Below are 14,401 nucleotides of genomic sequence, written 5' to 3' on the forward strand. Positions count from 1 at the left end.
TTTGCATTGCTCCGAATGTTTTGTTCACATTCCTCGGGCAGGAAGGCAGACAGGAAGAGGAAAGAGGCCCTTGTGTCAGGAGGGGATACGTAAACAACGGCGCGCAAACGTGGCGGGTCCTCGTTGTCCAAAAACCTCACCTTGGTCTTGGGGCCAAAAAGAAGGTATTTTGCAAATCTGTCTTGGCGAGGAGAAGACGACGCCGCCGCAAAGGCAGTCGCAAGGAGAACAAATTATATTCCTACATAATTTATGTCTGGGTTCGGTCTCGCGCTCGGTCCTGCGGTGCGTCGTCGTCGTCGTCGTTCTCGGTGTGGTATTCGCATTATTTTTGCCCCGTCGCACACTGCAGGGTAGGGCGTATCAAATTTCAATTCTCTAATTAAATCTGGCCACTCCAGATGCCAGTAGTTTGGTCGCCGTTCTCGCGCGCCGCTTTGTTGTCTCGTGGTCGCCGAGGGTATTCGCGAGGTTTCTGGCGTGCTTGCTTCATTCAAGTTCCTTTCTTCGATGCGCTTGAGTTATTAAAGATATTTTCTCAATTCTCTCTTCTCTTTCTCTCTCTCTCTCTCTCTCTCTCTCTCTCTTTCTCTCTCTCTCTCTTTCGAAGTTTCATTCGATCATGCTGATCGTGCTGCAAAGATCGCATTGAGTTGATCACTTTTAATTGTCATTCTTTCGGATCGACCTTTTCCGATCGATAAAATAAAGCTACTCGTTCTCTCTCTCTCCCTCTCTCCCTCTCTCTGTCGCTGAAAAACGAAAGCTAATTTGAGAAACCATCCGCAAGATCATCACGATCACGACCGCTGGCCTCCCTGGGTAGCTGTGTCTGGCTGGTATGGCTTCTGCTGACAATGTTACAGCAACGCGCTTGAAAACGAAAGAGGCCACTCAACGGCACCAGCTATAGCCAGCTGAAAGCTGTTTCGCTAAGCGATCCCTTTCGGTTGGCCGTCGCAAAATGGCATCCAAATGGCATAAGAGGCCAGAGCGTAGCGCGCACACCGTTTTGACCCGTTCGAGAGGGGAGCATGCCAGCTAGTGTTCTGCTTCTCCTCGACGTCGTCACCAACCCATTCACTTGTCTTGTGGCCAGCTCAGTGTGACTGCGGCTGAAGGTAGTAGCTTGTGCGCCATTTAGAAAGGGTGCACGGTGTTTGCTCCCTTCTACTACTGTTGATGCTGCTGTTGCTGCGAGTATTACCACCGCTGAAGGGGCTGGTGGGGTGAAAGCGGCGTTTGCGAAAAGAATGGTTTGTCACGATTTTCCCCCGCCCCCTCGTTCCGTGGGACCGTGAGGCCGATTTTGGCGATGGCAGAGCATGAAGCAGCAGAGCAGCAGCAGCTAATGCACATTAGCTCACCCTTGATGCTGGTGGGCTTCTCCATTTTGCTTTAGGTACGGCGGGGAATACGATTTCGTTTTCAGCTCGCGGTACGATTCGATTGTTCATTTGCTACGCCCTGTGCTGGAGGTTCATTTAAATAAGTTACATTTCATGGCAGGGCTCTGTAAAAGTAAATTCCACCAAAAACAGAGCGATGGGTGTTCCAATCAATATCATTTGCGGTTCGAATACACCTTCGGAGCACCACTCCATGTGTCAACGACGTAGCCGGCCGACAGTAAACCTTTTTATAATCGTTTGTTGCTACTGCTACCCTCTTTGGCATTTGGGCGCTATAAATTACACTGTTTGCGAGTTCGCTTTTGGAGGACCCCGAGCATCGATTCGCCAACGATGACTCCGAACGCACGCGCGGTGCAACAGACGATCGACACGACGCACCGCGATCGTAAAAATACTTGAGTGCAAAATTTAAAACGAAAATTTATTTTTATTGCAATCCTCCCAAAGAAGGGGCCTGTTTGTGTTCGAATTCGAGGGGAAGGAGCTGAACTCGTCAATATCTTGCCTCCTAGCGGGACAGCCGGTTTGATCGCCGGCCATGATCGAGCGAGATCGAAACTCGAGCAAACTCAACGTTAGCTCTGGCTGGTCGAATGATTCGCTTGATGTTTGGTGTGTTGGCGACCGACCAGCACGACCAGCCCGTTACTTTTGGCGCAGCAGCATAAAATTACCTAGAAGAAGAAGATGGCGGCGTTGAGAGATGAAGCAGCACGGCGCAAACGAAAGGCAACTGTTTATTAGCTTGGCAGCTCGGTAGCCGTACCATCCATCTTGGTAGACGTTCGACGGAGTTTTCTTTCTCTCTCCTTCTCTTGGTGGTACAGGACGAGCGACATGCGTAATCTTAACGCTTCCCGACCTAACACTCGACCCAAAATGAAGCATCATAACCGCGTGGCGAAAGTATGACTCGACCTGTACGCTCCCACTGCTCTAATCCCTTTTGGGAGTGACCTTTCAGGGGTTCGAAGTTTCTATTCCCCATCCAACGGTCAAGCTAACGTGTAATCATCATAAGACTTGCCCCTCAAATGACCAGCAGGTCACTCGATACAGCCGTCAATTCCCAGTCCGGTCGATCGATCGATCGATCGATGGCTGTCGATCCAACAGGACCATCACTTCGAGGTTTTTCCTTCAGCCAGTTGCACCCCAGACGCACCACCATCTGGATCTCTGCGGTGCGAGGGAGAGAAGAGAATTTTAATTACAGACCTCGACCGTCACCGTTTTCTGCGGGAGTCCAAAAACCAAAAAGGTTTCCCGTGTATTGCCGTGCGCGCTGCTGACCCGTGAGTGGATAGAAAGCATCAAATGCGAGCTCGTGCAGTGTGCCGTGTGCCTGTGTGAGGTCATAAAGTTGGAGTGGTGACCGAAAATGGACCACATTACCGAGTTGAGTCGAGTCGAGGAAAAAAGAGAAATAGAGACAGAGTGGCGAGAGTGATCTGGCGCACACCGTTTTCGGGGAGCTCGAGTCTTGCCTCGATCGCCACCATCAAACGCTTCTCTTAAACGCGCGAGCGTGGACGAGAGCCGAAGACGCAGGGCGTGGTCGCCGAGTGTCTTAGAGTGACAGCTTCCGGTGCGGTTGATGGATGTTGTCGCTACAGAGCTGATGTCCATTTCTCGCAACTCAGTGTTGAAGAACAGAAACTATGTCGTAGGCAAGAGAGGCATGTTGAGATTAGAATGCAAATGATGCTCCCCAAGAGGCCAATCCATTATCCAAACCACTGCCAAATAAAGTGTTCAACTCTATGGGCGCTTGAATTCAGCTCAGCTTGGATCCCGCCCGGAGCGCCGCGGAGCGTCAAATTAACGATATTCAATTTCATGATCTTCGCACGTGCGCACCAAGCATGCCGGTGCCGTGCCGTGCCGTGCTGCTGTTCCCGAGAGCGGGGGAATTCTGAAAAAGGCCAAACAGAATCCCGAGGCACCGGAGCACAGCGAGCGGCGTGGAGCAGAGGATTTAAAATTGAATTAACTTAGCGATGAATGATAATTGGAACCTAATTGCTGTTCACAGTCATCCACCGCAATCCACTGGCTCCAGAGGTGGAGAAGAAAGCATGGAAGCAACACGGGGGGAGCGGGAACTCGCACGCAGGTTGGAATGCAGGAAATCATCCATCAGGCGGTCTTCGGTGCGAAGGTTGAGTGCCACCGTGGCAGGTTGGTTAATGACAGGCCATGTGTGTTGGTTTTTTATTATTGTGAGAGATGGAGCGAGAAGAGAGAGAGAGAGAGCAAGATAAGGCGATAATACAGTGACTGGCGAACCGAACCACCACCGTATGTCAAGAGGGGAATGTCCTCGCGAGAAGCTGGTGCGCCGCGTGCGTTGCCGTTTGCCTCTTCCTCTCCCAAAACGGATCATTCGTCGATGACAGATGACTGACAGCGAGGCCTCACCGCCCGCCTGTGGTAGATTATCAGCGTGCGAAACATCGGCTCGGCACGCAGCGACGACTGGAGCGACGAAAGACTTCAATGCGCGCTAGAGGTTCGACATTGAGGACGACGAACCCGCGAACCGTTTGACGGTAGCGTTCGTTGGAAAGCCTGCCATCATGATCGCGATGATGATGATGATGATGGCGATGATGATGGTGATGATGATATTGCCATGTTGATAGATGAACCTGTTCGGATGGTCAGCGAACACACAAAAGCAACCATTACTATTCAGAATGCTGACCATCATTAGACCATGTTAGGAAGATCGGGGAAGCCAAAGAGCGCCCGAACCCGTTACAGAGTCCTCCCGATCCTCCTCCTCCCTCCCATTGTGGAGCTTCCCAACACACACCAACCAACCACCGTGCGTATAATCAGTTTGGTGACCTGTTTCTTACGGGTCGGGGGAAAAAGGAATAGAAAAAAAAACAGAAAACAATCCTCGATGGGCAGGGGCCCAATGTGGTCGCGATCACTAAAGGCGCGCTCGGTTCGCTTTGCATACTTTCCATTCCCCCGCCGGTCCATGGCGTGCCCTCGCTAATAGCTGAAGCACACAATAATAAGGATTATCTTTGGCTCGACGCAAAAGGTTTCAAATTTCGCTTCCGTCGACGGCGACTTTTCTATCAAGCCCCGTGGGCAGCCCAGGAGGATCAAAGATCTGATCTGATGCTTACACAGAGAGAGAGAGAGAGGGAGAGACCAGACCGAGGTGGATTGGAAAGCCTCTTGGCACAGCTGGATGCCGCTGTGCTGGCTAGATGTTCACCCCGGGAACCCAGTGTCGCCTTCTTGGTTGCCGCAACCTTAATCGCTGGCTCCGCAATGGAATCCAGCGCGCGCGCGCGCGCGGGTCGTAAAACATTCAAAATGGTTTTGCTATCGCACTATGGCCCGATAGCAGTGTTCTCCTTTGCCCAACGGAAGCCCTTTTTGAATACGCAGCTCCCCTCGGTCTAGCGAATAGTGGAGCAGAAGCGGGGAAAAACAACAATAAAACGAGAGTGCCAGAGCGATGGTGTGCGAGCGACCTTCGCGACTGCTACTCGATCAGCTCTTCTTCTCCCACGGTGCGGGACCTTAAATCGTTTTGCTTTTTTCTTTGTTTTTTGTTTTTTTTTTTATTTACAATCAATCAAAAGCTGGAATTATTTATCACGTCACCGTGGTTGGCTCGTTGTTTTCCGGCAGCCCTCAGCAGCTCACGAACCAGAAGATGGCTCCCACAACGAGCCAGTCAGTGTTCTGTTCTGTGTTGGTTTGTGGTTTTGTGTTTTTACACCTCGGAAACAGTTATGTTTGCGATGCGGTGCCACTGGAGATTCGTTGGTGAAACATTTCTTCGCGTTTCTTCTTTACGCTCCCCCCCGGGAAGCTCAGCAGTTCTCTTCTTCTTTTTCTCTCCGTTGCTCTCTCGATGCCGAAATTTAACCGTCAACCTGCGAGGCCGATGGCACGCATCCTTCGTTTCGTTGCCTGCCACCGTGTTGATGTGATCGAAATCAGGTTCGGTTGACACTTCAGGTTCGATCGGCATTGGCGCGGCCCGGGCCAGGAACGTCAAGCGAACGCGAGATCGCGCGTCAAACCCAATCGAAACCAGTTCTCTCCCTTGTCAGAGAGAGAGAGAGAGACGGGGAGAAGGCCGCGGATGCCAGGCGAGAACCAGCGGAATGTTTTGATCGGGTTCAGTGTATATTTCCTCTTCTTCTTCTTCTTCTACTTTCTTCCCGGTGACCGGTGTAAATGATGCGACGAAAGTTGACGAAAGTCACCCCGAGAGCGCGCAAAGAAACTGGAAGAAGAAAAATGAGAAAACCGGAGCGAACCGAAGACCAAAAAGTTCCACCAACTTTCCTCGCTTATGCATATGATATTATTTGCATAAATTTATATCGATTCATAAAATTAATTGTATCGAATTTATCATTCTGGGGGTGGGGATGGGGAGCACCAGAAACCCTGCGATCGAGCCACGACGTTGGTCGGTTGGGTTTGAATTCAACGAACTGTGTGTCTTATGGTCATCGTCGTTAGTGGCACTTAAACGAGGTTGAGCATGGCCAGTTGGCACCGCCAGGGATGCAGGCAACCACAACAGGTTCCCGATGGCGATCGCGATCACGTTAGATTCGCCTCTTCACATTAGGTTCGGCTCGCTGCTCCTGCTGGTTTCTCGTTAACCACTTAAGGCATTTCGGGGCCGTTTTTCCATTTTTGTTTTATTTGATTTTTATTAACAAAGATTCACAAATCGCGTGCAACCGAGCGACCGAGCGTACCGTTCCTCCTTAAGCTCCATCAACAATCAAAAGACTGGAACGCGAGTTGACGGCGGTAGCAGTCGGCAAACGGTATCGGTGGCAGCACTTCGCGCGCGCCATTTTATTGCGCCAGAATTGCGCCGTATCGGCCTCCGGAAAGATGCGTGATTAATTGATGACACTGGGACAAAAATACTCGGCCTCGCCGGTTCGCGGTTCGCGTTTCTTACTTCCATCTTCCACCTTCTTCTTTTTCTTGGCGCTCGTTCTCCCTCTCGCTCGCTTCAATTCTGCTTCTACTTCTTGCGCTGTTTCCCCGCTACGATCCATTACCGGCGCACCGAGGGCCCCCTCTTGCCATTCGTGGCAGGTGCCGAAATTGTTAATTTGTATCTCGGCCATTTCCTCTTCTGCCGGGATTCGTTTCGTCCACGTCCACGTCCAGCGCTGGCTGGCTGGTTGCGTCGTGGCGGTCTGTGGAAGGCACTCGGTTCCACCACGATTGAACCCGTACGCATCCCAAGATCCCTGAATTCGCTGTTTTTTTGGCAATTATGTGCGTTGTTATTGGACTCGATCGCCTGTTTTGAAAGGTGCTCCCCCTCTGCGGGTGTGCGCCCCATGACGGCACCATTTCTAAGTAAATTATTTGCAAACAGATGGAACGAGATGTCTGTTATTGTTTTCTTTCTGTTTGAGGAGCATTGGAAATAAGTCTCCTAGAGAGAAGATGCGGTACACTCGTTCCATTCCATTGTAGAACCGCAATAAAATCGGATAAAATAGGCTGGAACTAATTTATTGGAGCGCTGGATTGGAGCGGCTGTCCACTGTGATCTGATTTCTGGAGCATTAAATCGCGCCAGGGAACGACGGCATGGTGCGGAATGACGTAAACAACCGTGCACTCGCAGAAGGTGTTGAGGGAATCTTGCGAGCGCAATAAATTGGTTCCAACTTGTTCGCCATCAACAAGCAATACCATCAGCATACATTCTACTTATAATATAGATTGATAAAACGGGAAAATAATTAAATAACGAATGGCGGTCGCATTTCCACATTACATACCATGCACGCAGCGCTTAGTTCAGTATTGTAAAGCTGAATTACTATCGCCAGATTTTATTAAAATATCCAAACTTGTATAGCGTTCGTCATTGAACACTGATCAGGAGTCTTAAAGGGGGGCTGACCCATATTTTTAACATTTTTCCCTCAATGCTGATCCTTTAAAGAACATTTGGGTAACTTTTTTGGATCAATCTTAGCAAAACGGACAAAGTTATAGATTTTTGAAAATCCGCGTTTCATACAAGGCTCCATGCAGCTCGCTACTTTGAAGAGCGTTTTCCAAAACCAACGTTTTCAAAGTCGGTGCACATCGTACCGTTAAAACTACTGGGCCGATCGAATCGAAATTTTTAACACATAATATGTACACTCTTTGCCCGATAGCCCGGTTGAGATTTTATGAAAATTGTTGATACTTTTTTTTAAACAAATCTTTAAAACCCGTGTGTTTTGGCAGAATCGCAAAAAGCATCACTTTTAAAAAAATCATTAAAAAATAGGAAATTCAACAAAAACTCGACGGGACTACCTGAATAAACTTATAATCTTTCAAATGAGTATCAATTTGTATTTTGCTGATGACCCATCACGCAGCAACGATTGGCACCGTAAAAAGTATCTTTTCGAAGACACGACTGCCTACATTTGATGCCATGGATGAAGTTTTCATTAAATCTTCCCCAAAATAGATCCAAATATTCTTCCAAAGTTGTAGTTTAATATGACATTCACTTGAAAGATTAAAGTTTAATTATTAGGTCACAAAAAATTGTCAAAAATGATCCTTTTTTTTGGTAAGAAATTACCGAAGCCTCCCTTAATGAGCAATTATGATTATCATGGTGTCATCTTCTATTAATAAAAAAGCGACAAAACCATCGTTTTCTCATAAAAATAACAGTATAAGTCATGGTTCTGATCAAAAGGCACTGATTCTTTTGTAAATCTCTCGTGAAATATTCTCCTTGGAAACTGATCTCGAGATATAAAACATAATACAATTGTTTGCTATCGTATATCCTTAAAGACCATCATCTTTCAACTTTCTCCAAACGCCATTATGTGCGCCATTTGTAATGAAGCAATCTCCCCACCGCCAATGACTTATCCTAGATGACGTCATTGCGAAGAGGTCACGCTGTACGTTGCTGTACCTTTGGGAAAGTTTGTCAACCGTTTTTGTGCTCAGTCTGTTGCGTCCCTTTGCTCCTTTCCAATGATGGACACCTTCCAATTACGGCAGTATTTGAGAAGAGCGGTAGGAGGAGGAGAAAACACTTCCCCCATCACCCCAAAAACATCACCGTCGATCAGGTGGGTCCTCCACCTTGTCACTGAGCCCCTCCACAGTCCCCCAGGTTGACACATATTCCCCGATTCGCTCTGTCGCTCCGCAAATCTGGCTGACGATCCGTTATCCGTGTAAGCGGGAGAAAAAAGAGATAGAGAGAGAGAGAGGTTAAGCCCTCGAGGCATGAAATCCAGCTGCAAAAATGGCCACAACAACGAACAAAACAAAAAATGGAACAAAACGTTCCACAATCAATTGCGCAGCGTTGGCCGGACCGTTGGCGTGGTCACCTTCCTGGATTAGCCCGCCTGGATTGGCTTCGTGACGCTTTCGAACGGGGATTGCGTGTTACGTGCAGCCTTTGGGGACGCGGCGTTATCGGGGGCCAGATTCGCCTTCGGGGCCAAACACGGCCGAACACAACATGACACCCGGCAGCCCTGTTCGACAGCTTCACCGTAGCTCCGTTTGACCAGGCCATGCGCATGGTCCAGGCCTGGCCGAGGCCGAGGAATGGAATGGAAGTGATCCACTTGTCTTGCCGTGCCCGGTGTGCTTCATGTGCACGCGGTCAACGCGGTCCTAGGGGACCATTTTTATCCCAATTAACCTTATCCACCGGTGGGACGCACCCCCCGGTGAGACGTCACTTCATGTCTCCAAGTGGCCCGTTCCCTTTGTCCCGCTCTCTGGTCGCTGGTGCCTTGGCCTTTGTGTGGCGATGGCGGCAATGGCGGTCGCCACTTAATCTTCCTGCCATTCAATCGGGACTTTAGCCGGAATCGACAGGACCGCTCGACATGAGCGATCAATTTTGTTGGCCAAGAAGGAGTCCAGCGGCTGCTCTCTCTCTCTCTCTGTCTCTCTCCCTTTCTGTATTTTTCTTGCATCCCTCTCTTTCTGTCTTGCGCTGGTCCCTCTGTCGTGATCGTTGTTTGGTGCCGTCGAACATGCTCCAGGCAGCATCCAGCTCTGGATGACGCTTCGCAGAGACCCAAGAGATCGATGGATCGGAACCCCTCGAGCCGCACCGTATGATGGCCACCACTGGCAGCAGCGATCACGAGAGTCCGGTTTCGTTGGCTTCCAGAAGTTTGTTCGTTCGTTCGTTCGACCATCATGTCCGTAGCAAAGGAGGAAAAGGTTCGAAACATGCGAACCGGGCTCTCGTGTCGATCATATCTCATTCACAAAAGCCCAACCTGGCCCAAGCGGACTATTAACGCTCCTGCGCTCCAGCTCTCCGTTGGTAGTGGACGGCGGACTGTCTTGAAGCCACGCTGTTCGTGATCGCGGCGCGGCACCGTTCCTCAGCTTCAAATCCTGTACCTCTCCAGGTCACCGGAGAACCCAATGGTGGGCAGAGCGGGAGGGGAACTTGAAGCAAGGAGAAATCCGTTCGATAATTCGTGTTCTGCCCAGCCCTGTGCTGCCTTTTGCAGCCACGCCATGTTCAGGTTTGGAGCGATCATCGTTTGGCGAGGTGAAAATGTCTGACCGCGGCTGCGGCTGCGGCTTTCGTCTCGCTTTCTCTCCCTCTTTCTCCCTACACTCCATTCTCGGGGCAGCCCATCCATTTGACCCATCACACACTCACGTAAACAGCCCGACAGGCAGGCAAATGGACACGCACGCACGCTCAAATCACCTTCTTCTCCTCTGGCTACGCATAGAATGTTGGATCGAACTTTGAACGCTGCTCATTAAGACCTAATGAAGTGGCTGTGGAGGATTGTTTTTCACAACCACAACAACAACAACAGCAACAGCATCGGCAGCAAATAAAGAACAGGAAAAGGAAACTCATTCGCGCCACCTCGAGAACCATCTGGCGTGAATGGTGTAATGGGCATCGCGCATCTTATTACGCGCGCGCGCGCGGGCGCACACCTTTTTCCTTCTTAGCAGTAGCAGGCCTCTAGAGGAACGCTCTCTGTCGTCTTTCGAAAGCCCCAACGAGTCGACGACCGGTTCATCGCCTGGCGGCCATTTCGCATTTGGCACAGGAACCGCTCATCTAACGGCAGAATCGACGGTAAGCCACGGCGGTGCGTTCCATTCGCGTTGGCCATTCTTCTCAACCGTCCGAGCACCACTCCAAGTCCAAAGAAGGGAGTCGCGAACCGCGAAGAAACAACAAATACATACGCGCGCGACTGCGCTTGTGGTGAATAATCACGGATCTGCGCCCTGGAGTTTGGATCATTCAAAATCATTCCATCGATCGTTCACTATCTGGAGAGCTCAAGAGAGCTTCAAGCGAACCCAGCCCAACGACATCGCGAGTCTTGCCTGCCACCCTGTTGACACATTTTCAAACCCTAGCTCCCCCCTCATCATCAACAGCAGCAGCATCCTAAGCCAGCCAGAGTGGCGAGTGCACACCGAAGATCCGGACGCGACCATCGGAATGCAGCAATCTGCATTTCTGAAAGGCCTGCAAGTTGGTGAGGGGTTTTTTATGAGCCCTCTGTAGCAAGCTGGTCATCGTGAATGGCGTAGGATCCACGGTACGAACCGGAATCACAGTTGGAATGTGTGTGCGAGCGGTGAGCGCCGAGTCCGCTAATGTTGTTATTTACTCCCGTCGTTCCCGAGTTACCGTCTGACCCTTGGCCTCGATCGGGGTCACCTACCGTTTGGACAGCACCGCTGGAGCCGTTACTGGGATTGTATTCGAGTATCGGTTTGGACTGGTGTGGAGATCACGCCCAAAGGATGGTCAGCCAGCTAACAAACAACATTTTTTACACTCATTCCACGCTCATCACCACCACAAGCAGCAGTTTGATCTGTTCTTAGCACGCTCTAAGCACTCATCGTAGAGCAGCTAAGCCCACTGACCGTTTCGAGCATCGAGCGTCCGTCCTTCTTCTTCGCTAGTTCGCTGGCTGGTTGGTTGGATTGGAAGCAACACATCTGCTCCCCGTCCGGTGTGGTTTGGTTTCGCTTGAACGAGCAACTACTAACCCTGCTGGTCATTGAACTTTGCGTTGCAAACCACCCCGATACTCGTGGAGAAAAAAAGGGGAAAAACAACGGAGCCGATCGCGACCACACATAAGCATAAGGCACCGGGCATGGCAACCGGTGCCCGGGAGGTCCGGTGTACTCCAGCGACTCCGTCCTACATACGTGTGTCGTTCACACGCGCTCCGGTGGTGGCCACTTGAACGCTGGAAAATGGCTGGAAAGTCGTGGCTTTCGGACTCGTCGCAAATGTCGTCGTCGTCGTCGTCGTCGCTGTGATGCTGTCCATCGGTGGCTCGCTCGCTGGTAGAGGGAAATGAGGCCGAACATGGGGAAACGCAAATGGGATGGCGTTGGCTGGGCTGGGTAGAAAGTGACGCGATGTGCGAGAAGCACGCACGCCCGTGGATTGGGTCTATAGGGCACGAAGGGTGTCGATGAAGTCGTAAATCGCATTTAGGACCAGAGAGTGAGGGACGATCGTCGGATGGTGATGTACCTGGGAATCATTATCGCTAAGCTGATTGTGCTAAGCGCTGCAATTACTGAATTACTTTAATGGGATAGAGGTGAAGAGATAGACGACGTAGATTGCGAGGAGTAGTGGAAGAGATGTGACGTGTTTCACTTAACCGGCGATGCGACTGACCAGCGATCCTGGACTCCTGAAGTTGAAGTTTCTTCCGAATGGGATCTTCCAGCTCAGTCAGTTCGATTCCTTTCAAATCAATGTCGATACCGAGATAATATGAGTCTTTATACCCATCTTTATGGACTGGTACGTCGATTATTATTCTCATGGCATTCGTACACTGGTTTCTCTATTTTCTCTTTTGCAATATTTTACTAAGATTCTTCTTCTTTATAAACGCATTAAAGTGCTACGAGAGTGTTAGTGCAGTAAGTAGTACAGATGTCCTATATAGTTCTAGTTTCTTCCTCTTTGACCAATGCCTCGAGTCTCGCCTGGCTGAACAAACGTTTCTTCAGGCTGAAGATTGACAAGTTGCTAGCTAGAATCTCTCGTATTACGTTATCAACGGTACTAACTCCTGACCTCAACTAGCAGGAACTCTCGACGATTTTAGAGAGCTTTTGTCACCTTTTAGTTAGTCAACTCCTCCAGTACTCCAACGTATTCCTTTCCCTGTTTAATACTGCAGCCTGAACTTCTTCATTGTTTGGTTTTATGAAGCTCCAGCCCCTAAAGAGCAAAAGGCCACGCGGCACTGTGACACAAACACTCCATAATCCACGCGAGCACTCCGATGACTCGCACCGTTCGCGGCAGATGAACTTTAACAACCGAACTCTGGGCCCCCCGCCTGAGCCCGACACTCCGTTAGCAGCTCGTTCTGTAGCGCCAATCTCATACATTAGTCGCCAAGGGGTTTGTTTTATGTTCTCGCGGTGACTCCCGGGTCACCGATCCCCGACTCGACGACCGCTGCCGGCCATCTCGGAACGTTCTCTCTCTCTCTGCTCGCCACGCTGTCGGCACATCGTTTGTTCGCAAGATGTCCGCACAAATGAGCTGACGTAAAACGTATCATTACGCTTTATGTTTATAATAAAACCGCTTAATGCAAACCTAGCACGCAGCACCGCCGGTGACCGCTGCTGCCGATTCGGTGCAGGTGAAACAATAAAAGAAGGTGCCCGTTCGGGTCGGACCATTCTGTTCCCGACTTTCCGTTCCACGCTGCGTTGCTGCGATTGCAGCGCCATCGAAGAGTGCACCGATCGCAACGCCGTTGCTGCTGCTGCCGCTCCCGAAAACCGTGCAGGCAACAATTCGAAGTCAATTATTTCGTAATGCTTATTTACGAAATGACCGTGTGCGGTGCTGTTGCTCCTGGTGTACCGCCTGCTGGGGGGGGGGGACTTTCCACCCTTTCCCGGTGGATTCTGTTTTGGTCCCGGTGAGCGTTACGGCTGTGATTATCATAACGGGAACTGTGCGCCAGTCTGGGTGCGATGGAGGAAGGAGGCAGAGGACGCGGGTCCGTTGGTCACGATTCGGTGATTTCCTCTCGAGCACCACCGCCCTGGCCAAATTGGACGCTTGGGATTGCCAAAAAAAAAATAATGTCACACGTCGATGCCGTCGTCAAGATCTGGTGCACCTCGCAATCGGACAACACCTTCTGCTACCGGGGCCGCAATCGCAATTGATCTGCGATTGATTGCGATGTGCGATCACCGAAAATCGAAGGCATCCTTTCGGCGTACTGGCGCTGGCCGCAAGGCGAGTTAATTGGATAATGCCCGCTTTATAACATCTCGCACCCGTCCTCCTTGCCCTCCACTGGAATCTCGGATTCTCCCGGCCACATTCCCGGCACTCATTCCTGCGTCATCAGACACCGCCGGTGCCCTGGGCGTCCACGGGTGTTATTTGAGAGAATTTTAATGATATAATAAGATTAAGCTCAACTTCGCTCAACGCTCTGCTATTTCTTCTTCGAATGTTTCCCTCCTGCCCTGCGAATAAGATGAAGCCAGAGCGAAGGCATCGTGCCGAGAGTGAGCGTGAGGTCCATTCAGACCAACGGATTGAGACCGGACTCGAGAAGGAAGTGGCACAACGCGGAAAGGTGGTCGGTGCCCTGGTGCTAGATGTGTGTTGCTTCGTTCAAAGCGTTTGCGTTTGCGGTCATGCAGCGTTGCTTGCATGCGTAGTGGCGTTTAACAAGTTGTAATTTGCCCAGCCACCGTCCGAGCACGAACCTGGGAGCAAAAAAAAAAAAGCCTCAATGAAAAAGGCCGAGAGTCGTGATGGTCGCCGATGGCCGATGTTCAATTGATGGTGCGTTCGTGCAGACCAGTAAAAAGCAACCGGACGCACCGGACAATTACCAGGCTGAGCCAAGGCGTCCAGTTTTCTTCCATTCAATGGCGATGCTCGAATGGTCGTC

General features: G+C 50.5%; 1 protein-coding gene across 1 annotated transcript in view; it reads left to right on the forward strand.

Annotated features, from left to right (window-relative positions):
• LOC126581776 (unconventional myosin-Ia) overlaps positions 1–14,401 on the forward strand; it is a 31,352-nt gene that overhangs the window by 3,756 nt on the left and 13,195 nt on the right.

Source organism: Anopheles aquasalis, chromosome 2 (genome assembly GCF_943734665.1).
Source record: "Anopheles aquasalis chromosome 2, idAnoAquaMG_Q_19, whole genome shotgun sequence".
Lineage (NCBI taxonomy): Eukaryota > Metazoa > Arthropoda > Insecta > Diptera > Culicidae > Anopheles > Anopheles aquasalis.